Source organism: Vidua macroura, chromosome 18 (assembly GCF_024509145.1).
Source record: "Vidua macroura isolate BioBank_ID:100142 chromosome 18, ASM2450914v1, whole genome shotgun sequence".
NCBI classification, from domain to species: Eukaryota; Metazoa; Chordata; class Aves; order Passeriformes; family Viduidae; genus Vidua; species Vidua macroura.
The window spans coordinates 9482615-9505816 of NC_071588.1; the positions used below are offsets into that span (position 1 = coordinate 9482615).

The 23202-nt window shown below is 45.8% G+C and overlaps 1 long non-coding RNA gene across 8 annotated transcripts in view; it reads left to right on the forward strand.

Moving 5' to 3' along the window:
* LOC128816254 (uncharacterized) overlaps positions 1–23202 on the forward strand; it is a 226350-nt gene that overhangs the window by 157007 nt on the left and 46141 nt on the right. For 6 of the 8 annotated variants that reach the window (XR_008439839.1, XR_008439833.1, XR_008439834.1 and 3 more), the window contains exon 4: positions 6945–7017. The exons of the other annotated variants lie outside the window; for them this stretch is intronic. This is a non-coding gene — a long non-coding RNA (uncharacterized LOC128816254). The remainder of the gene's footprint in view (positions 1–6944; positions 7018–23202) is intronic. 8 annotated transcript variants of the gene reach the window in all.

Below are 23202 nucleotides of genomic sequence, written 5' to 3' on the forward strand. Positions count from 1 at the left end.
TATACCAGAGGTCCTAAAATTTTCTGGATGTGCTTATAAATCATCACAGTACTTACAAAATGTCTTTGCTTCTTGAATTACACCAAAGCAAACTCGCTGAGATTGATGGGCCTTTGACCTGCAAGTTGCATAGGTGTTTATGTCACAGTGAAGTGGAGGTGAAATTGGACCTTCTTGATCTGGCAACATTTTTGTCTCCACTTTAAACTGATTTTTCTGTAAGGAAATGACCAGACAAGGTATTGTCCATTATCTGGGATTCAGTGAGCCCTCACTCTGCCCGTGTCTCCTGCTGCAATAACACAAACAGCCCCAAAGCCTCTGTACTCCAGGAGAAGAGTACAGATTCCCCACATTTCCATGTGGGGAAGAGACCATCGTGTGAGGGGCAGTGTTTTGTACTTGCTTACACCTCTCTGCCTCCCCTGAACCCCATGGAGCTGCTCTGGAGTGCAGAGGGCTCAGAGCAGCATCCTTCCTGCGCTGCATAAACACATCGGGGATGGCACACGTGGCAGAGGAGAGGAGAGGAGAGAAAAGGGTCTAGACTGACAGACAGACAGACAGGGCTCCATAGACAGCCAGACAACAATTATAAATAGCACGCTTTTGAGCTCTGTTTGATGTGTTGCCCAAGGCCAGGTGGAAAATCTTTCCGTTGCTGCCTCTTCAACTAATCGCTTTCCCCTCATTTTTCAATAAAGATTCCAAGTTTGGTCACTTCTTTGGCACATTTGTTTCCCATTAGAATACTTTGTGCTATTTCACTGTGTTATGCTAGATAATTGCTCTAATAACAAACCAAGGGAAAGCTTTTGAACATTTTAGGAAGTAATTTTTTCCCTTATGAAAATTCAGCGAACACTGGCAGAGATCTGGGGAATAGCAAAGGAAAGGCAGAGAGAGGGAAAGGAGTGTATTGACTTTTATTGATGGTATTTCTGCACTTACATGTAAACCACATGCCAAAAATTTAATTGCTGTCCAGCTGAATATTTATATAGCACTTTATCACTTTCAAAGCTTTTTAGTGAGTATTGTTCAAGTGAACTTCACGGTGTCCTGTGATTAAGGACACAAGGTTATTGTGTTCTGCTGCTGCTGGAGAAGTGAGACAATGTATTTTTTGACTGGTTAAACGGTTGCAAAGCAAAGATAGGAATTGAAGAGGTCCTCACTCTGCTAAACTTCCCCACTTCCCATATATCAAGGGCATGATTGCTTCAAGTGCCCCAGTAATTGTCCAACTCGGCTTCCGCTCACGGCAAAGGGAGTTTTAGCAGAGTAGTGCAGAAGAAAACAATTAGAACATGTTTAGTACTTTCAATAAACTCCCCCTCTGTGTTTGCATACTGCCAAGATGCCTTTCAGAATTTAGTGTGGTCAAGGGGATAGGGAGATAAATAATACAGACTGAGGAAAGGAGGCTTGGGCTGATTTACTGAAGCCTCTTAGCTAAATTCTTTCCACTCAGACTCTGCTAGAAGTGGAGCTTTTGCTCTGCAATGCTTGTTCATTTCCCATCTTACACAAAAAGCTCCAAGTGCACTCAGGACTCAAAGTTTCTGGGATGGAGGTGTCTGAGGTCAGAGAAGATGTTGATGAGGGTGCAGGACACACAAGATGTGTACCCACCACCCGTTAGGCCTTGACTGGGTTTGTACTTTCCCATCATTTGAAGCTTCAGTCCCCTGTTTCACAAAGGTGGAAGATGGCACTTCCCTCCTTTGCAAAGTGTTTTTAAATCTAGTCTTAAAAAACACATAAGAGCTGGGTTCATATCTGATGGCTCCTCCCAGAACTAACCTCTGCTCTTGTCTTCAAGCAGGATTTTCATTTATTTATTGTCTTCCTTTTTTTCAAATCATCCAGATATTTGTGAAGAGGGGTAAGGAAATAAAAAAAAATAATCTTCTGCTAAATTTCACTTATTTGACCTCTGGATTTGGTGCAGATGGCCCAGCTCTGATAGCTCCCCTGCTGTGATTCTGTGGCCTAGATTCTGGATTTCCCTGTGAGCCATGGTGTCATCCTTCCACTGAGCCAGTCCTGCTGAATCCCAAACACCAGCACAGCAATTTCTCCTGCTGGTCACACCCCCTCCCTTGCCCAGGGCCTTGTTGGTGCCTGGTTTTGGTTTCTCTCTCTGTGGCATTGAGTTCTCAGCACAGCAGCTGCTGGGTTACACTGCCTTGATCCTGCTCTGGGAGAAGGTGGAGAGGCAGTAGAAGTCATGTGTCTCTTCCCTTTTTTCTTTCTCCTTTCTGGGAAGCTGTTTGGACGATTCAGGATCCATGGCAGGAGATGCTGAATCCATGAGTAAAAGGGGCACTGCAGCCTTCAGCCACTTCTCCAAATTCCCCAGCAGCTGACAATCCTTTGATGGCAGCCCCAGAGAGTTAATGAACTAAAAGGGCTGCGGGTTATCTGTTCCCAGAGATTGGGGAGCATGAATTAAATGGTCTTTTGGAAGATGGGAAATAATTATTCTTCTGCTTCAAAGCCATGTCCAATTGAATGATGTCGCCAGCCCGAATCAGCAATCACAATCTCTGATGAAGACCCATTAAACAGATTGGGCTGAGTAATGCACAGGAAAAAATGTCAGGAGCATCTTTAATTCTGAGTCTCTCAACCCTACAATGGTCTTTTTTTCTTTCTTTCTTTCCTTTTCTTTTTTTTCTTTTAAAGAAACTCTTTAAGTGCCTCGAGCTTTTCTACCTCAGCACTTCCAAGCTAGAAATAGCTAGGAATGCATTTCTGCACCATCCCTGATGGAAAGGCGAGGACGTGAGTAGCCAAGTTTCCTGGGGTATCATCTGGGATATCTGAAGGGTATTGTTTAGGATATGTGAAGGAAAGAAACGTTTTGGGAAAAGGCTTGGGCAAGACCAGCTGGCAGCCCCTCCTCTGGAACATTGTTCTCTAGGTCACTTCCTTCTGGCAGGGGATGGGAAGGAGGGGACTTCCCCAGGGCCAACACTTTCATACACTTTAAGAGGAGGGAGAGTGTTGAGTGATCCTTACTGAAAGAAAGACACATTCTTCTGTACTTTAGCTATTGCAAAAGCGACATAATGAAGTCAAACATTAGGGCATGATCATTAGGGGAATTCATTAGGAACGCTTGGCTGTACAGTGAAGTCAGTTGGAAGTTATGAACTATAACTCCTTAGTGTTATTGGAGAGAGGAAAATCTTATTGCAGTGGTTTGCTTTTTCACCACATGAGCTGCAACTCGAGGGATGTTGCAGCAAAGGTAAACTTTGCCACTTGGTGCATGCGCCAGAGAAGCAGCTCCTTAGGTTGGGCTGCAGGTGAACTGATTGGATAAAGTCCAGCATCTCTTCCAGGGGGCAGCAAGTTCCAGAAGTAATGAAAGGAGACTGAGAAAGGCCCTATTTTGGAATAAAGGAGTTGTCACTGGGGTATGCCTGGTTCCCTAGTGTGGCCCTTACTACTTGTATAATCTGCCTCCCCATTATACCTCATCTTAATTCCTCACAGATCAAACCTTTTACATCACAATATGCCCAAAACAAATCTGGGAAGAGGCAATGGCACATGTGTTTTGCGGAGATGGAGCAAACCCCCAAATGTTTTAGGGCTGTACTAAACAGCAGCCCTGGACTGTTTCTGAGGCTGTAGCTCTGGGGTTGTGTGAGGATGCTGAGAAGGAGCTGTAGCCCCAACTGGAGCATCATCACTCCAAGGCCCTCACACCTGGCTGGGTTTCAGCTGCCCAGCTTTGCTCAACACCCTGTCACGTCTCATCTGGACCAACCTCACTGGCAACAGTGAAAAGACATTGCTGAGGCAATTTACCTTAAAGAAGACATCCAAAACAGGTCAGATAGTCAGGAAATACCAGTTTCTTTCCATTTATGATAAAATTAAATTAAGTTTTTTCTTTTTCTTACCTGTAGTGATACCACAGCAATGGAATATACTTAACCTCTAATCTCAGAGGTAAACCTCATTTTCCTTCCCTTCTCACAGAGACTCCCAGATTTCCAACTGTCACAGATGTAAAGTTTGAAAATATGGCCTGAGTGGTGTTTGCCTGATTGTGCAGCCTGTCTGAAACACAAACTTCAACAAATACAAACCACAGCCCTCCCACTGGATACAAGATAACAGAGATGTGTGTACGGCAGGACCATGGAGGTTCTCCCTGGAACTTGGCTTGGCTTGGCTTCAGCCCAGGGGCAGTGAGAGGATCTCCACATACACTGGTCAAACACCATGTCCTTAATGCCAGTACTGGACTGTCCACATAAAACCTGGGGGAATGCCATTGGAGTAAAAATTAGTAGAAGTTGAGCTCAGGAGGGTTCACTCAGGTCTGGAACCCTGTTATGTGCAAATTGCACACTGTGAACACCACAGTGCTCTCTGTCCTGGGTGTTACCACTTGAGGCCCACCTGAGGAGTTACCATTTGAGGCCCATTAGCCAAGATTTATTTATTGAAGAACCAAAACCCACTGACACCCCACATATCCAGGATGAGCCCTTCAGATGTCCCACTCAGGGCACTCAGAGGCACTGCAGGTGGGCTCAGCAGCTGCTGCAGCGTAGCGAGGAAGGGCTTCACAACAGAAATGTTTGTAACCTCTGAAAATCACCCTGGGAGAGCATGGAAATCATCTGGGGACTTGGAGTCTGCATTGGCTACTCTGGTGCTGGTGACTGATAGGGATCAGAGCCTGTTGTCCTCTCTGGGGTGTGATGGTGTGGGGAAGTCCTGTGTCCACCCGGATGTGGGCACGTTCCAGCTCCAGAGCAAACAATGCCTGCTTGTTTTGCCCAGCAGGTAAAAACGCTGCTTTGGAGGCTGTGTCACGGGCTTGGAATGTGATTCGGTGTGAAAGACTCGGCCGGCCGTGTTTTACAGGGGTGTCGTGCAGCGCCCTGCTCGGGATGGGAGGGGAAGGCTGCAGGGCACGTATTCCATGTGCAGGAACACTCTTCTTTCAGCCTCTCTGTGCGTGGAGGGTTTGTTTTCTAAAGGTCCTCAGCATTGTTTAATCGCTGGTGGGGTTTATCCACTCTTCTCTACTTTGCCCTTTGACATAGCTGAAAATTAGATTTGTAGTTAGCTGAGAAGGTACCTGTGCCAGAAAAAGCCATTCCATGACCCCCATTGAGTATGATGCTCCTGGGAATACCCCCCTGAGATCAGTCTGGCTGTAATAATCAGAAAAAAATAGGGGTAGAGCAGGGGGAAAAACAAATTCCTTGTAGAAACATCTTTTGCAAGCATTTTAATCCAAAGGAACTTCTTCTACCTCTGAAAACTGAAATGACAGTTGTTGCTTGTCCTGATAACAGGTCTTTCCTCGACATTGTCACAGTTGGGTACAGAACATGAACTGAACCATGGCCTCCCCCAGCATGATGTCATCTGGTTCGAAAAATAAAGGAGACAGGGACATTGAGGAATGAGTGCTGTGTTCTGCTCTGGTGGGCTGGGCAGGATTTGTTCTCATGGCCTTCCAGCAAAGAGGGACAGTCAAGAGTTTGGACCAATTTGTCCACCAGTCATCCTGGCCAGCCCTGTGTAACTGGGTAAAATTCACTGGGGTTAATGGGATGCATTCCTCAATGTGATTGGATGGGAAATTTGGAGATGCTGGAAAACTGCCTTGTGCCAAGCTGGAGTGAAAAATCCTGAAAAATGTCATGTGCTGACAGGCTAAGAGGAAAAAACGTTAAGTTTTGCTCGGTTGAAATGTTTTGTTTTGTATCTCTATGTAAAACTGAGAAAAAGGGAAAGAATCAAAATGAAACATTTCAAAATTTAATTAAACAGTACAGAAAGCTCATTTGAAGAGAAAGCAAATGTTCAGTGACTGTTCAAGCAGCATGTTTTGCTTAGTTGGGATTTTTTTTTCCACAAATATTTTTTTTCTTTTTTTCCCTTGTGTCTGGGAATTTAGTGACACCAAACCATTCCTAGAAAAAAAGGTTTTGGTTTGGACAAATCTAAGTTTTTCAAGAGCAACATATTTTGTGAGAAAATTCCCTGCTGCTTCTGCTCATCAATAAAGTTGATGAGTTTAACCAGTCTCATGGCTGGCTGGGGGAAAAAAAAGATCCCCCAGTTAGTGAAGTGGATAAATAATTTGGCACAAAGTCCTTCTCTGTTGACTCAGTTTACTTTGTGGACCCGGGCACGATTGTCATAATAAATTAAAGCATGAACATTCCCATTTGTCACTTCACCGCTTCCTTTTGCTGCCTTCCAACATGTGGTAAAACCATTAGTTTTAACAGAGAGAAAAGAGCAGAGAGGGGAAAGAATAGTTCTGGAATTATGGGGAGAGAGGAGAGGATTTGCAGGGTGCAGTGGAGGCATTGCTGAAGCAGCTCCAGTTGTGCATTTACAGGGCATGGTCTTATCAAAGTCATTGGGGTTTGTCATCTCCCTCTGCAGATATAAAGGACATTGTGGCTCTTCTGCGATTCACTATCAACACCTTCCAAGGGCTCAGTGTGGCCCCAAATCTAAGGACAGGGGAAGACTCCTCTTGGTCATGCCATGTGCCAGGATTTTAATGAGCAGTGTCCTGCACTCTCTAGTGTTCCTTGCTGTCTCCTCAGCTCTGCACAGCTTCTCCTCGTTTCCCTGTGCCATCCTCTGTGGGAATTTCCTAAAGCTAAAGGAGGATGTGTTCAGATCAGGCCCCTTGTTGACAAGGTGTGAACAGATTAATGGCCATCCCATCCCACCTGGCCTACTGGGCTTTCCGGGGAATCCCCCTCGGAACGGGAGCCTGCAGGAACAGAGGGTTTCAGCTCTAAAGAGGAGCAGAGGTCACATTCACAAAGGGAAAAGGGTGCAGGGGGGGTGTTTATGTGTGCTGGAAAGCTCGGAAGAATGTGAGTCTGGGATTTGAAAGCATCCCACTCCTGAATTACGATTATTTATTGTCATTATAGTGCCTAAAGGCCCAGCCTCGTTGTGCTGAGGACTCTGCAGACACAAAATGAAGGCACAGCCCCTGCCTTGAAGGTGAGTGAGGAAAACCTCCTTAAGGGGGCTGGGAACAGGTGTGGCACATATCCATCAACCTGATGAAGCTGTTTACAGGGTGTGTGTAAGTGTGGGCAAGTGTAGGAGAAACAGCAGGAGAAGGAGAAAGTTGGATGTCAGTTTTCATCTCCCTGGCTCCCCTTCTAAACTGAAGAAGGGGTTTTACTTTTTTGTGTTAATTATTTTTATTCTCACCTTTCTTCTCCGGTAATGATTATTCACAGGTAAGATAAGAATTAACAGAGCATTTTTAGTGGTTTTGCTAAAAGTCTGGATGCTGAAAGACATGATTGAATAATTTATTCGCTATCTTTATGCAAGTCACTTCTACTTAGACTTTTCTGAAAGGTAATTCAGTACCTAGACCCCAAAATCACTCTTTAAAAATATAGTGCTTTTGATCTTTTAGTGCTTCAGTTTTACTTAGTCTGTGTGGCAAGGAAAGCAAAGGAGTAAAGAAAGAAGTTTCTGCATGAGCAGCAAGTTTAATGAAGCCTGGTGTCCCCATGGACTTGTACCTTCTGTCTTACAACCCAGCCAGCTCATGACATTCCTGTCCTTGCTGTGTCCCCACCACCCAGGACAAGGCATGGAATGTGTTATTTGGAGCTTTTGGGTCCTGCTGCTGCTCCTGCCAGGGAAACTGCTGAGTTTTCAATGCCTCTCCTTCATTTGGAAACTCATTTGAAACCTCTGCCCCTCAATCAGGCCTGTCCAAGACTGGACTGTGGGCCCCAAAGTTGTGACATCAGCATCACACAGAAGGTGGGATTTTTAGGGGGAGTTGGGTTTGCATAGGGATTCACTTTGCTCCTGGAAACCTGCGGATAAAAACTGCAAGATATTGAGGAATGCTGTGCTTGTTATGGGTTAATGAAATAATGAAGCTCATAAAAGAGGGGAACAGAGTATTTTGCACCTCGGTGGGACATGGTGGATCTTGAGTCCTTAAGCCAGAAAAAGGAACAGGAGAGAAATGTATAATTTTTTTCTTTTAGTTCTTAGAACAATCACCAACAAGAAGAAACTTAGCTATTCTTAGTTACATCGCAGGGCTCTGCATAATCTTTCCTTCTGAATTATGGAATATGATAGCTTTTATTAAATCCATTACAATTACAGCCTCTCTGCTGCACAGATATAGAATATGGAATAACTAGGGTGCATAATTTCAAATAAATATTTAAGACTTTGATGCGCTTTAGACTCTTAAAAGATTGAATTATATTTTGATAGGGCTGTTTTCTTCTAATTCACACAAACTTTCCCATCCAGCTACTTTATAGTGCCGGATACTATCAAAAAAAGAACTTCATTTTGGGGAAAAGATCAGGGCTGGTGCTGTTTTGCTCAAGATCTTGTCTGTGGTGGTGATTTGGGTCTTCTAAAAAGTAGCTAGACAAGAAAAGTCATAAGTTTGGGGTTGTTTTTTAAGTTTGGACTAATGTTAGGATAAGCATGCAACTAGAAAAATTACAAATAAAAATTTGTCAAAAAATTTGTAAGTACAACATTCAGACAAGGTGATATTATTGCAAAATTGGGATTGTGCCTCTTTGCAGGGGGCCCAGGAGTAACAGGAGAAGAGGAAATCTGAACGTGGCTCTTGCTCTGGATCTCCAGCAAGTGGCTGGTGGTGGGTTCTCCCTCCCTGCTCTGCAGTGCCTTGTTTGTGGTGGCTGCTTCCCAAACCCCAGTAGTGGTAGGAATACTTGATCCCCACAGGAGCAAGGACAAGGACAGTCAGAAACTGCCAGAGAGGGACAGCTCACCTTGCAGGTGTCCAGGCATGTGGCAGAGGAGCTCCTGAAGAGCCACAACCTCATCACCTCTTTGAGAAGCAGGGGAGGCAATTTCTGAGCTTGAGGCCAAGAGGGAAAACCCCCTGTGGATGACTCCATACTCCTCCTTTGTCTTCCCCACACCTGCTCCCTCTTCTCTTCCGCTCTCCCCACCCACTCTCCAAGAAGATGCTCTGGGTGTTGGCTTTGCTCTGTTGCCAGCGCTCTGCGGAGACCTGTTAATTATGACTGGCAGCTTTTAAAAGCCCTGTTTCAACACCTTGCTGTCACCACACCTCATACTTCAGCAGCTTAGCACATGTTCCAAGGTGTTTAAAGAGCTTCCCGTGAAGCCCTTTTCCAGGCACCAACCTCTTGCCAGGAGCAGTAGCTCCTGACCGCACTTTTCTGGCTGCGACCTTGTTGGTGTTTGCCTAAGACATGTAAATGAGCAGCGCGGTCGTTAGCGAGAGAAATGTGTAATGTTTTCCATTGTGTGGCAGGCTTAGAGCTGACAAGAGCCCAGCTCGTGTTCCAAAGTCTAAAGCAGTTGGCAGGTTTCTCAGTACCAGTTTTTTATGCCCCCGAGTGGGTCATGGAGCGGAAAAGGGGGCGGAGAGGGAAGGAGAGGGAGGAATGTGTGTGGATGCGTGGTGGGGGGAGAGTTAGCAGGAGAGAAGGGCCATTTGCAAGCCACCAGCTCCGAATGTCACTCGCTGGGCCTTGTGGTGGTGCTGAAGGGCCCGTTGGAGCGTTTGATTGACTCCAGGCTTGATGCTGCTTGCCACTTACCAGCACTTGTCTTTGCTCATTAGCAGGGGGATTGTGGGCAAATATTTAGATATTCAAGAGAGGAAATGTTAATCTTTGCAGTGTTCACTGAATATTTAAATGAGGCAGCAGGCAGCTCTGCTCTGTGTTTGACCTAGACTTCTAGTGCTGAGCAAATGCCTCAGTCTTGGGATGAATTTAGTCCTGCACCTCCCTGTTCTTGGGGTTAGGGTTGTGGGGTGGAGTCCAGACCCTCTCAGAAAAGGCAGCACAGTCAGTCTGCACAAGCCCAGCTAAATGTAAATGGCCCAGGAGCCTTGATCTGGCCAGTTTTAGGCACAGAGAAGTGCAGCCCCCATGGAGTCAGAGGGACATTGGCTTGTTGCAGACACTGCTCTAGGGAGGAGATGGCCTTGCACTGAAGGTTGAAGGTAGAAATGACTGGAGGACTGGGCTCTTGGGGTGCTCTGTTTGATCGAAAATGAGGACAATAAGGACATTTCCTTGGAGTTTGGACAGGCAGCTCTCCCAGATAACAGTGTTAATTAAGAACTTCAGGTATTTGGAGATGAGCATGGCATTAGACCACCTGTGTCACTGGAGTGTGGATTCAGGTGGATTAGTCTGCATTGACACACTTGAAGCAGGTAATTAAAGTGTCTTGCACCACATTAATACTCAGAACCTTTCTCTGTATTTGCTCTAAATTGGTATAAATTCAGTTTTCTTTCTTCCTTTTTTCATTGCTAACTTCCAGCATTATTCTAGACAACAAACATGGAGGCAGCAAAATCTAATTGCAGAATGTTGCAGTGTTATAAGAGATGAATGTTGAAGTAGCTGTTCCCAATATCAGCACTTGAATCTTGATTATTTTATGTCACAGTCAGATCAGGAATTTTCTGTGTAAGATATCTATCCTTTGGGATATTTAACATCTACTGTAGTTCCTTAGAGAAAACTCTAGACTACGAGTTATGAGAATTGTATTATTGTATGGGGTTAAAAGACAAATATATCCACATACAACTTAATAGAAGGGCCAAGAGGATTAAATCTGACAGCTGCTTATTTAATTGAAGCTTTAAAGGAACATAGCTTAAAATGAACAAGGCATCATCTTTAACAGGAGTAGGTGAGTTCAGAAGCTGCCAAGTGCTGAGCATCTACCCTGGTCTGGCTGTATTTCTGTGTTTCACAGCCTCTTTATTTAAGGCAATTCAGTTAACCTGGAATTATTTTCATTGAATTTTATTCAGTTACAGCAAAATTACCAAGGAAATTATTTACTTATTCCTAAATACAGTCACTGGCTACATCCTGACAGGATGAAGTGAAAAACATTTATATAGATTTTATTATTGATGTAGTTCCTAAACACAGTTTGTGTTTTCTGACTCTCTTATTCCAGTAGCTGCTAGTCAATTAAATATTTCTCCAGTAAATTTGAGGCTTAGAGAATCACTTGGGATTTGCAGAACTCCTTTTAGTGGGAATTAAAAGCTAGTTACTGTAGGTTTAGGCACATCTGACAGTTCCAGCCCTCTGTTCACAGTTGTGCCTTCCTACCTGGGATCTCTTCCTGTTTTTTCCTTGGGCATTTTTTCTTTTTGTCTTTATTAGTCTTTTTCTTTTTGTCATAGCATTGCTCTGGGGAGGGCAGCCAGTCCTTGTTCCACTCTCCATTTGACCTTCACTCGAGGCAGGGGGTCAGGATTGCAAGGTATAGTTTTGTTCCACACGGGCCGGTTATCCCCTGGGAATGAGAGGCAGCAGAGATCTCACTGGAGCCAGCAGACAGCAGTGATTTCAGTCACAGCCACAGCTTTTAAGCACACCCCTGCACACACACTGGCAGGCTGGTGGTGATAGGTGGAGATCCCACGTTTCTCCCATCTGCTTTCACCCTTTTGGCTTTTTCAGGTTGGCAGAGCAGTTCCATGTGCTCAGGAAATGGCTGCATGTGTTGGATTTGTGCAATGCCCTCTCTGAGCTGCTTTCATTGTCAGACTTCTGTGCTGCTGCTCCTCCTGGCTCAGGCTGGCACGGTGCTCCGGGAGCCCTGGCTCCTGGCTCTGTGCAGATATAGGGCACTCGCTGCTCTAGGGGGTGACAGAGCTGGGCGAGAGCAGCCCGGCCTCCTGCGCCCGCAGTGTCAGCTGCACTCAGAGCATCACACCCAGCCACGGCAGCTCCTGGGACTGCTTCCACCGATCCACTCACAGCTTTCCCTCCCCCTCCCGCTCCTCTGCCTGCAGCAGAGCACTGCAATGCTGGGACAACACGTGGGGGCAACAGGAAAATAACCCTGGAAGAGTCCAACACCAAACAAATTCCCACCAGTGCAGTGCAGCTCCTGCACAGAAGCATCCTCATCTTTGACTACATGAGGGTTGTTCTCCAGTTGCTGGGACACCTTCCACTAGACCAGGCATTTGAATTTAATCATTGTAGCCTTTTCTACATTCTTCCCTCCCATTTAAGATCTGTTTCTCAGCTGCTAGTGCCAGACTGGAAATCTTAATTCGGAAAGCAGCTGAGACTCTGTGCAGTCACAGAAAGTTTAATCTCTGTCACTTCTTGAATTCTACCTTTGATGATTCAAATATAAAATTAATTCCCTAATACTTGTTAGAGGCTGGTGTAAAACAGATCTTTTTTACTTGCTACTATCTAGAGAAGTTTGTCTGATAAAACATTGTCACCAGGCTGAAACAGCTGGTGCTGTTCAGCTTGGAGAAGGTTGTGTGGAGATCCCACAGCACCTTCCAGGATCTGAAGGGGCTACAGGGAGGTCTGAGAGGGACTGTTCATCAGGAACTGTAGTGACAGGACAAAGGAGAATGGGTTCAAAATGAAAAAGGGGAAATTTAGGTCAGATATTAAGAAGAAATTATTCCCTGTGAAAGGGGTGAGGCCCTGGCCAGAGAAGCTGTAGCTGGCCCTGGATCCCTGGAAGTGTCCAAGGGCAGGCTGGAGAGGCTTGGAGCCACTTGGGATAGTGGAAGGGGTCCTGCCCATGGCAGGGGATGGGATGAGATGGGCTTTAAGGTCCCTTCCAACCCAAACCATTCTGTGATTGATTTGGACAGGCAGTAACGTGCTAGGACAGATTCAATGTTGGCTTGAAAACCCATTTACAGAGGCAGGATGGATTCTGTGCTGCTGGAACTATTCTTCTTCCCAAAGGAATTTACATTCCCTTTAGTCCTCGCTACTACTTCCCAACAGGAAATATTGCATGGACTTTTACATAGCAGTGAATGTCAGTCCATGTGGAGAGACTCTCCTGTTGTCCCCAGGATTGTTCCTCTCCTGTTTTTTCCCAACATAAAAAAAAAAAAGGTAATAATAAAAAAATTAACCTTCCCTTCATCCCCAACCAAACTCAGAAGCCAGAAACAAAGCAGTCAGTTTGTGATCCTTGATTGCATGTGGCAGGAAGAAAATATTGAATTGAGTTCCCAGTGTGAGCCATTGTGAACTTGAAAGGGATGTCGTCAAGTAATTTGATTTTCCCACAAAGTGTTGCAACCTTCCAAAGAGAGAAGAGTGTCTTTTTGGTGTGGTGTATGCCAGGCTCCAGGAAGGAAAATGCTGCTGAGGCAGTGCCAGCTGGCTGTGGTCCCAACCTCCATTCCCAAAGCCCAGGCCATGGCATCAGCAAGGCTGGCACGGGAGTGCAAACAAAAGAAACTCGGTGTCTTGACTGCAGGCTCCCTTTGGAACAGCTCCCACCTGAGGGAGGGGATGGCAGATGAGGAGGTGGGTGAAAAAAATATTTTCCCAAGTAAAAACCATTGAAAAAGAAAAAGCCAGTGAAACAAGTTGTTGACAAAATGTGGAGTTCTGTGGAAATCCAACACTCCAGGGAACAGTCTCAGTGAGAGATTTCAGCAGGAAAAGTCTAAATCCTTAATTTTTACAAGTAGCAGAATGGTAAATGTTGCCAGTGTTGAAACATACTGATGATAATTCTATTTCAGATTTTTTATGGAATGGTAAATTTCTAATTCTAAGATGGGAATGTTCCATTTGTTTGTATTATATTTATTATTATGCCAATATGAAATCCAGTAAAAACATAACTGTTGATATCAAAATGAAACCTCTGAGCTCTACTGGACAAGCTGTCATTCCCTCAGGGTTGCTGGATTTGGGTAATTCTCAGTTTTCAGTTTCAGGTTCTGGTTCAGTGCAGTTAAGGAGTTTATTTCTTTGATGATGAAGATTCCTATGGAAACTGCTTCCAGACCAGTTTAACCAAGGTCTGCTTTGGAAGCATTTTAACTGTGGAGACACAATTTTATCTTTCCATGTATTTTAGAACAAGAAGAAAACCTAGATAAAATACATATAAAACACTTGGGTTGTAGTGTGAGGGTCACATTACCTGGGATACAGCCCCGTCCACCCTCTGTGGAAGGAAACAACTTTGTGGGAGGGAAATGCTCCCATTTTGTGTGGAATACTTATTAGGAATGCATAGGAAGGATGAAACATGTCCCAGAATTCCTTGAGGTTCTCAGGAGCAGGAGGTACATCACAGAGTTAAAGGTGTATTTTGAATCACAGGGGAAGGAAGGGAGGCAGTCAAAGGGAAGAGGAAAATTCCAGAGCAGCTCAATATTCCTTTGCTCCATCTTTCTTCTTTTGCAGTAAATGCTTGCAGCAGTTCCTGCTGCAACCTTTTCAGGTAATAAAGGTGAGGTACTTTGGTGCCAAGAAGTGGGAGTATGGATGGATTGCATGGATCACATCCAAGAGCTATGGAGAAATAAAAGGTCCAAGGTGTGACTTAAACAGGCACCCTCTATGAGGTTTACTAGTGGTTTACTAGAGACAGTTTTTTCTAGCTCTTCAAGTAATAATCAAAATTGTGATTTCTGAAAGTTTTTGTTTGGGTTTCTTGGGTTTTCTTTTTTTTTTTTCCATTTTTGGCAAACTTTTTGCAGGCAAGAGAAGGCAGGATTGGGCCAGGCAGGATTGTACTGAGCTGTGCAGTTGAGTGCTGTGTCTTGTCTTGGAAATTACTGACTTCTGGGCTATATTTCAGTACCTGGTAACTAAAAATGGCTTTGTGGTCAGAAAGCCATTGATATTTGCTTCAGAGGTAGTAGGTATTGGCAGATGCCCAATAAAAGGCAGAACAATTATATTATCTGTCAAGGAGACAGGATGGTGGGTTTTAGGACTGCTGCCTTGTTTTATGATGTAGATGCCCACATCTGTTAATTCTATTTTTAATTACCTGTATCAGTCTGGGTTTGCTGCTTTTGTTTGATGCTGTGTTTTATCTGCAATTGCCTATTTACTTTTATTTTTTTTGGAAAGCAAAAGATATAAGGGCAGCTCTTGGAGTCAGTCTTTATTGACTGCCAGTGCAGTTCCTGGTGACCCTGACCCGCATCGAGAGATTGTGCCCAGGCAATAATTAGTGTGTCACAAGAACCCCCGTGTGGACCTGCTGATCACTCCAACATCCCACAGAGCTTCCTGTGCTGCCAGGGGAGCAGCTTTGCTCCCTTTGCTCTCTGCTCTGTTCTCAGGCCACCCAGATCTGTTTGTGAGATAGATCCTGGTGCTTCATTCCTGCTGGGCTCTTGTTTAGGGTCAGGTGTGCCCTAAGCCCCCTGCTCAAGAAGGAGCATCTGCAGAAGGACCGACTTGTGCTGTTTTCTCCTTTGTGGTCGCAAGATGTTGGTCCTGCCCCACGTGGGGTTTGTGATGAGGAGACCCCATCCCTTTTACCTTGGAAGGCAAAGGACACTGCTCATGCTCCTGCCCCCGTTCTTGCTGGGCTCGAGGTGTGGTGTTTCTCCTGCTGTGTCACTGGGGTTTATGGCCCCGCAGTGACGCAACCCTGCAACGTGCAGGCTTGGAAGATACGATCAGGACAAACTGAGATCTTGGAGCTCAGGCCCCAACAGGCAGCTGGTGATCCTGATCACCTGAAGGGCAGGGAATGCTGTGCCTGCACACACCCTCTTAACGAGTGCACACTCTCTGAAATTTACATTTTCCTTTGCAAATTTGCCCTGAAATGGCTCTGAACCCAGTTCAAAATGACCTTGGGTCTCTGGCTCATGAACTGTTTGTAGCTGGGAGCAGATCCACCTGCAAATGTAGGTGTAAAAATGTCACATCTCTGAGAACTAACCCAGAAATATCTACAACTGTTACAGAAGACATTACCAGCTCTTTTGTTCTTTCCCTTGACTTCTTACTCTTTTTTTCATGAATCTCTGAAGCTGTTTTGGAAATCCCAATCCCCAGTAAGTCCCAGAAAGGAGAGGCAGCAGTGCTGGAGGGAGCTGGCAGCGAGTGGAGCGAGCACTCCCAGCCTGAGGACCACTAGCCCCACCAGCCTGTCCCATCCTGGCATCTGGCACAGGACCTGGTTGCTGGACAGGTAGGGACATGTTTGGCCAGGCCTGTGACTGTCTGCCAGACATCCCCCAGCCCTGTCTCCGTGTATCCCTGCATTTCCACATTCCTTCCTCTTTTTATGTGGACATCTTCCTGTGCCTGTGTCTCCCCTCTCCCTTCCCTCAGACATCACTGCAGTGTGTGCATTATTCTCAAATGAATGATCTTATTCTGATAATTCCCTGCCAGAGGGAGAAACTTTTTTGTTCTGTTTTTTTCTCTTCCTGCTTTTCCTCATGCTTCCTTTTCTGCTTTCCTTTATCAGTCCTCTGCTCCTTTTCCCTGGCTCTCCTGATCTGAGTGCATAACTCCCGTTAAAACCAACGGCTTTTTACTTGCTATTGGGAGAAGTGTTCCCTCCTGTCCTTTGCTCTTTGGCAGCCCCTGAACTTTGCTGTTTCCTGTGGTGTTTGATAAGTCTGGAAACTCCTTTGGCAAGCACTGGTGTAGCACAGGACTCGCCTGCTCCATGTGTTTGAGAGGATACTCATAGCTCCTCTTGGATCATCACACCTACACACTGTCACAGTTCAGTCCTGAGAGCCCTGCAGAGCTTTCACTGAACATCCAGCTACAAAATTAATTTTATGAGCCATATTATGGGTATGAAGCAGCTTTTATTAGGGAGGGATGTGCCAGGGAAAACCTTGCAGTGAAGATTTCCCAGTAGGAATGCACACTGCATCCTATTTTCAGTGGATGTAAGAGATGGTTCTTCCCTTATTCCTACTTCTCATGAAAGCTGAACAAATTCTGCATTTTTAATCCCTTCTCGGGGTAGAAGGTCTGGTGAGGCAGGTGACTGAACCTTAGTGGTGTTTGCTTCAAAACACCAAATCAGCAGGTGCTAGATGATCCCTAAATGCTGCCCATGTGCTTTGTGGAATAAAGACTGAAGAAAGGAGAAGCAAAAAAGCAGCTCTGTTTCCTTATTGCCACTGAATTCAGAAGAAAACAAAGGGGTTTAGTTTGTTGAAGAAAAGCAAGGTCAGCTTTAGCAATGTCTATGAATGCAAAAATATGTTTCTGTGTTGGTATTTTTGTATCGTGTATGTGATATATTTTTATAGATTTTTGGACTTACTTTATTTACATATATTATAACCTCCCTACTGAGTAAACAAGAGATGCCCAGCTAAGCAAACAAGCCCCAGGGTGATGGGAGAGGGAGAGAGAAAGGAGAGGAATAGCAAGAGGGGAAGGAAAAGAGAGGTGGCAATAGGAAAAGGGTAAACAGACAAGCACTAATTAAAGCCTTCATCACAAGCAGGGAGATGTGCGAGGCTGACAGTCAGTCAAGCAGATAAGGGAAGATGAGTTAAAATCTAGCCCCAGGATTTGAAGGCCCCAGGGCCCTGGCAGACAAGAGCACAGTGAAGCACAGGAAGCCACTGAAAGGTCATTTGCATGAAATGATGTTCAGGATCTTTGCTTTTGTTGTTGCCCTGATGGCTTTAACCCGTTCCTGGCACAGGAAACACGCAGAGCTAAGACACTGCACATGGCTGGAAGGCTTCTCTTGGTGGCCTTTCAGGGACCACTTCTCCAGGGAGTATGTGGGGAGGGAGGGAGGGAGACAGGGCTTGCTTCCCACTGAGGATAAGGGGAGCTGAAATTCCTTGGCCTCACTCTCCAGCAGAGCATGAAAGGGAGAAATCATCAGAATAGGAGACTCTGGGCATGAAATGAGCCACAAGCTTGACAGGCTGAGGGAAGGTGTGGTGACCTGCATTGGTCAAAAACATTCAGGTATTTGAGATGTTGAGTTTTGTGCATCTTTCCAAGAGCCCTGGACACAAATTGAGGTTTCCATTCTGGAGCGATGTCAGAACCTATCGTCACTCGCCCATGCTGTGGTGTCACAAACACCTCATGACTGTCAGGAGCACTGTGCAGGTGGCTCCTGTCTGCCCCTTCAGCTGCAACTGAAAATACATCCCAAATTTTTTGCTTAGCAAAGAATGGGCAAACTGTAGTTGCAATCTCTTCTCCCTGAGCTGCTCCAGGAAACAAGATCTCACTCAGCTCTCGAAGGGAATTCTGACACTCTAATTATTGTTCTATGTTCTCAATGTGCTTAGTCATTTAGGCAGGTTGTAATTCTTAGTGACACAGCAAGAGAAATGAGCACAGAAGTGCTCCCCACTTTGGAATAGTCAGGCAGCCTCACATGCTTCTTTCCAACCCCCACTTGTGTTTGGACTTATTGGAAGTCACAGTCGTTACTCTTCTGCTTTTCCTTCTGAAACAAAAGCTGGTTAGAGCCAAGTTGAGTAGATTAAATGGGGATCTGGGCTATTGGACTTCCGGGTTCTGCTCCAAACCGCGGCCACTTCATTACTGCCTGACCTTCACCAGCTCATGTCAACTCCCTGAGTAATGTATCTCTCTGCCACAGCAGGGCAGTAAGTTCTACTTGCCTCCAGGACTGAAGATGATTGGAATGATTGTCTCTGGGATTGCTGGGTTGCTCTGGGATCCTTGGGTGGAAGGGTGGGTGAAGGTAAAGCAGTGGTTAACAGCCGAGCAGTCAGTGGTGAGGCTGGAAGTTCAAACTCCAGGCTTAAAGCCAGTGAGGTCTCGAGAGATGTCAGCCTGTTAAAATGTCAGATCTCACAAGGGAAATCTCACTGAAGATTTCCAGTGGGGTGAGCTCCATTGAGATAATTTTCAGGTAGAAACCCCTTTCAGTTTCGTGTCAGAGCTGGAGGATTCCAATCTGAAGTCCACCTTCAACCGAGGCTGAACAGACCAGGGGTATTTTGGTTGGCAAGCTCCTGGGTTTTCCCATTAGGACCAGTGCTGTCCAAACCAACCATTCCCAGTTCAGGTGTGAAGGTTCTGGCTCAAGCCCATCAGTAGCAGATAATTTTGCGCAGTGCTGTGGCCACAGCTTTCCCAGGATGGTGGTGTTTCTTTCCATTTCTCGGCTTCTAGGACACGAATCATCACAAAAACAGAAACATTTTTTTTCCCTTTAAAGATGACCAAAAAAATTTCCAAACTTTCCTTCTGTTTCACTTTGCTTACAGCTCACCCTGCATTCCAATGCAGTGTTAGGGCATGCTAGGATCCCATTTAGGGGAATATTTTTAAAAGCTCCCGTGTGGAATCAGTGGAGATGATGGCATGTAGGATTACAGGTAATTGTTCTGTGTTATGAATACAGTGTCATGATTGAGAATGGACTTGTCTAAAGCAGGAGCTACGAGCACATGGAGGAGTAGCAGGATATAGATAGCCCTTGGCTAACTGCTCATTGCTTCTGCTCTCAGTAGCATTTTAAAAGGCCACTGTCATCAAGTAATTTTTCATCTAATTCACTGTATGTAATAGCTTCTTTAAGAGCCTAGAAATTATTTTATTTGCCCTTTTACTTTGGACAAACAACAGTTTCTTTTTCTTGGCCTAACATTCCATCGGGAAGACAAACCCAAGCCCTGTTCAGAATGTTTTTGCTTCAAATTCCACATAATGCCAGTGCTAGTATCAGCCTAAGAGGAAGAGAGTTCTGAAAGTGTGATTAATCTGTTCAATGTATGACCTTGAAAGCTGAGCAAGTGGAAAGGAAATATTGATTATTAAAGGTGAGGTTTGGAAAGAAACCTTACATTGGTGTAGTAAGAGAGATCAGAGAATTCATATGTTGAGGGAAGTCATTTGTATGAAAGAAGAGCTCTTATGCGCATTTAAGGAGGAAATATTTGTTCCATTCTGTGTTTTATGGGAACATGCTGCTGTTGAAAGACAACCCTGTAAAAGTCCTGCACTGTAACAGTCTAAACTGATCCTGTACCTCAGGGCAAAACACAACCTGGAATTGCAGATTTCCCTTCATACCAATAGCAGAGATGGCCAGGGCTGGGGATGTGGAATGGACTCTATAAAGCAATTGGAGGAAATATTATCCTGCTGCTTTCCAGCCATTGGATTTGGCTGTCCAGAGTGAGTCTTCAAGAGGAGTCTTCACCCTCCTGGGTGGGGCAGTCTTGTTCTCCAGGGACCATACTGCCCTTGCCAGGAAGAGCAGCCTGGGCATCCAGCACAGCTCACTGAGTGAACCAGGGGGAACTCCTGGTTCCAGCAGGCTTTAAGTAACCTTGTGAGTAGAACTGAGCAAAACATTTGCCAATGGCAGCAGTAGAGGTTGGAAAAATACTAACATAGTTTTCTGTCCTCTCTTTGCTCTTCAGCTTTAATAGCAAATGTGCCTAAAACCCTGTGATTCTGGGTCAGGGAGGAGAATCAGGCAGAAATTTGTTATGGACCTGGAGTGTGTTAAAAACCACCGAGCTATTCCCAACTCTCCATTTTTCAGTTCTCATTTTAAGACAAGGCCAGCCTCTGCCACGCCAGCGTGGTGTGATCCGTGCCCAGCAGTGCAGCACAGGGTCGGAGAGGTTCACTCCCCGCAGGGAGTAGCTTGTGATTTCCCAAAGCCCAGGCAGGCGATTTTTCTCTCTTTCTCTCTCTCTTTTTTTCCCCTTTCCGCCTGGGAAGGATGCAGCATCACAGACCTTGTCACCCGGAGCTTAGAGGACAGCAACCATATGCCTTCCGACCTGCCCTTGCTTTTCTAGGAAAGCTTCAGCCTGCTGGGCATTTCCTATCAGAATCGTTAAGGGAGAAGGGCTGGGATGTGGCCCAGGCTGGCGTTCCTCTGGTGCTGAGCAGGGGTGGAGGGAAGAGGGAGGGTGGCAGGGGGAGGAGGGTGAGGATACCGGGCTGCCAAAGAGGAGGAGGAGGGCTGGAGGAGAGGCGAGATTGGCATCTTCATGTGCAGGGGGCTGGCCAGCGCCGGGACAGCCTGATGAGCCCGCGGGCCCCGATCTCTCGGCTTGCGCTGATTGCAGTGATGGGCCTGTCTGGTGGCTCGGACACCAGCGCTCATTATCGCGCTCCGCAGCCTTCGCAGCGGCGGGGGAAGAAGGGGTGGAGGAGGTAAAGAAGCCCTGGAGTCACACGCACACACAAATCAGACACAGGAAAGGCAGAGAAACAGCTTTGGCTCCAGGCTATTGATTTTGTTCCGTGACACTTGCTCATTTCCCACTTAGTGCTTCTCGCTGTGGTACCTTCCCGCTCCGGCTGCAGCGGCTCTCCGAGGAGGAGTGACCTGGAGTGGCAGGGGCTGAGCAGCTCATGGCTTCATCCAGTCATCTGGAGCCATTTGGGAAGCAACAGCACACAAGCACCCCAGCACATCTCTACACTCACCAAGGAGACACTTCCAGGTGCTTTTCTCACTGATGTGCACATGGAGACTCTCCATGTCTGTACCTGGGCTCCTTTAGGTGATCTTCCAAAACCTCCTTTGCTCCCTCAGCCTCTCCATCAATCTTGTTGTGTTGTCAAGGTGGAAGAATCTGGAGGCAGAGCTATCCAAATAGTCTTCCTAGAGAAGTGATTTTTTTTGGAGGTATGGCCCCAGCGTTGCACTGTCACTATTAAAGCAGCAGCTTTAGATTCAGTTGCACTTGTGGGTCAAAGCACTGGTACAACAACATTGCACAGGCAGCATCAGCCTGCTGGTTTTCCCTTGGTTGTAACTTTATTCCCTTTGAACTGTTGTGGCAACAGCAGTTCTGATCTTTGCCCATATTATTTTTTAATTTTTTTTTAATGCAACCAACTGCCTGAGCTGAAGGGAAGGAAAGGGAACTGCTTGTGGGGAGGGGACTGAAGGGACAGGGCTGTCACTGAATAGCACCAGAACCAGACTTGGTGGTCAAAGTCTATGAACCTCTGCAGTGGCTGCTCATATTTCCTGTCTGGTGAGAATACTGATGATAGCAGACATTTGTCATCACATCAGTACCAGAAATTTTAGGGGCACAGAGAAGAGGTGCTGGGTTGATGCTGCTTTGCTGTTAGTATCATTTTCCTTTATTTAGCTGCTTCTGACAGAGCTTCCCCACTCAGCTTGGCAGTTCAGCTCAGCTGGGAGAGTAGAAAGGGGCTTTTGGGTTAATGTAATTTCTTGGTCACTCTCTCCCTTCCTGGCCTGAACACACACAGATGCACAAAGACACACGGACATAGGCAATTTTCCCCAGCATTGTATCAGGGGATGTTGGAATGCCATGGCTGGCAGGAGCTACTAACTGGATTAGCTGGTAAATCCATCTGGAGCTCCCAGTGGGAGGGATGGACAGGTTCAACATGAATAACTGCTTGTCTGAAGAAACAAAATGGATTATTTTATGAAAAAGAAGAGGGGGAATACCCTCTTTCTTCTTGCAGACTTTTGCCTGACGCAGGGGGGTGTAGTTTCTAGAAGGTAAGGAAAGAAATTATTTTTGAAGAGGGAATGATTCTTGTTGACTTGCTAGATACAGTTGTCTGTCCTTTTTCAGTTTATTTATCTGCACCTTGTGTTCCCATTAAGGTGGTTTTTTACCTCCTAAAACTTCATTATGAATTTGAGGCTGTAAGGGGTGATGCAGTTTTTTTTAGTGGTTTCTTCTCATCTTTCTATTGTTGTGCAAGATTTAAACCACTTCCAGAACCATGACTTGGTGCTGCCCCTCAGGCCTCAGCCAGTGGGATTTCACACTGACTGATAGGAGGGAAACAGTGGCTGGGTTAATAAGAGCTGTGTTGAGCTCAGCCTCAGATTTACCTGTGTAAAGGGAGCAAACCAGCAGGATCTGAAATGTTGTAGAGGGAGGGACCTCCTTCTGATTATTGATAATCTTGAGCAAAGCTGCATTTGCTGATACCGCCTAGATAAGTGGCTGAGGACATAAAATTGGATTTTCTTTCCCCTGCCCTCATCCTGTTGCATAATTTTTGCCACACAAAGCTGGAATGAGAAGGGAAGAGCCTTTTCTTTTGGTTTGTCTGGTTGATTTATCCATCCACAGTGGTGCCAGTTGTGTTGTAGGATTATAAAACGTGTGCGAGTGCGAGGTGCAGCTTCTGGAAGCGTTTTGTTATCAGAGAATCAGAAAGGCTTGGGTTGGAAGGAACCCTAAGGCTCATCTAATTCAGACACCTTCCACTGGACCAGGCTGCTCCAAGCCCTGTCCAGCTTGGCCTTGAATACTTGCAGTGTTTAGGGTGAGATTGCTGTGGTGGAAGGGTTGTAGGAGGGGCTGAGAACAGTGAGGTGCTGAGGTTGGGAGCGTGTTGTGCCCTGAATTGTTTGTGCTCACATGCAACCTCTGCCATTAAGTGACCT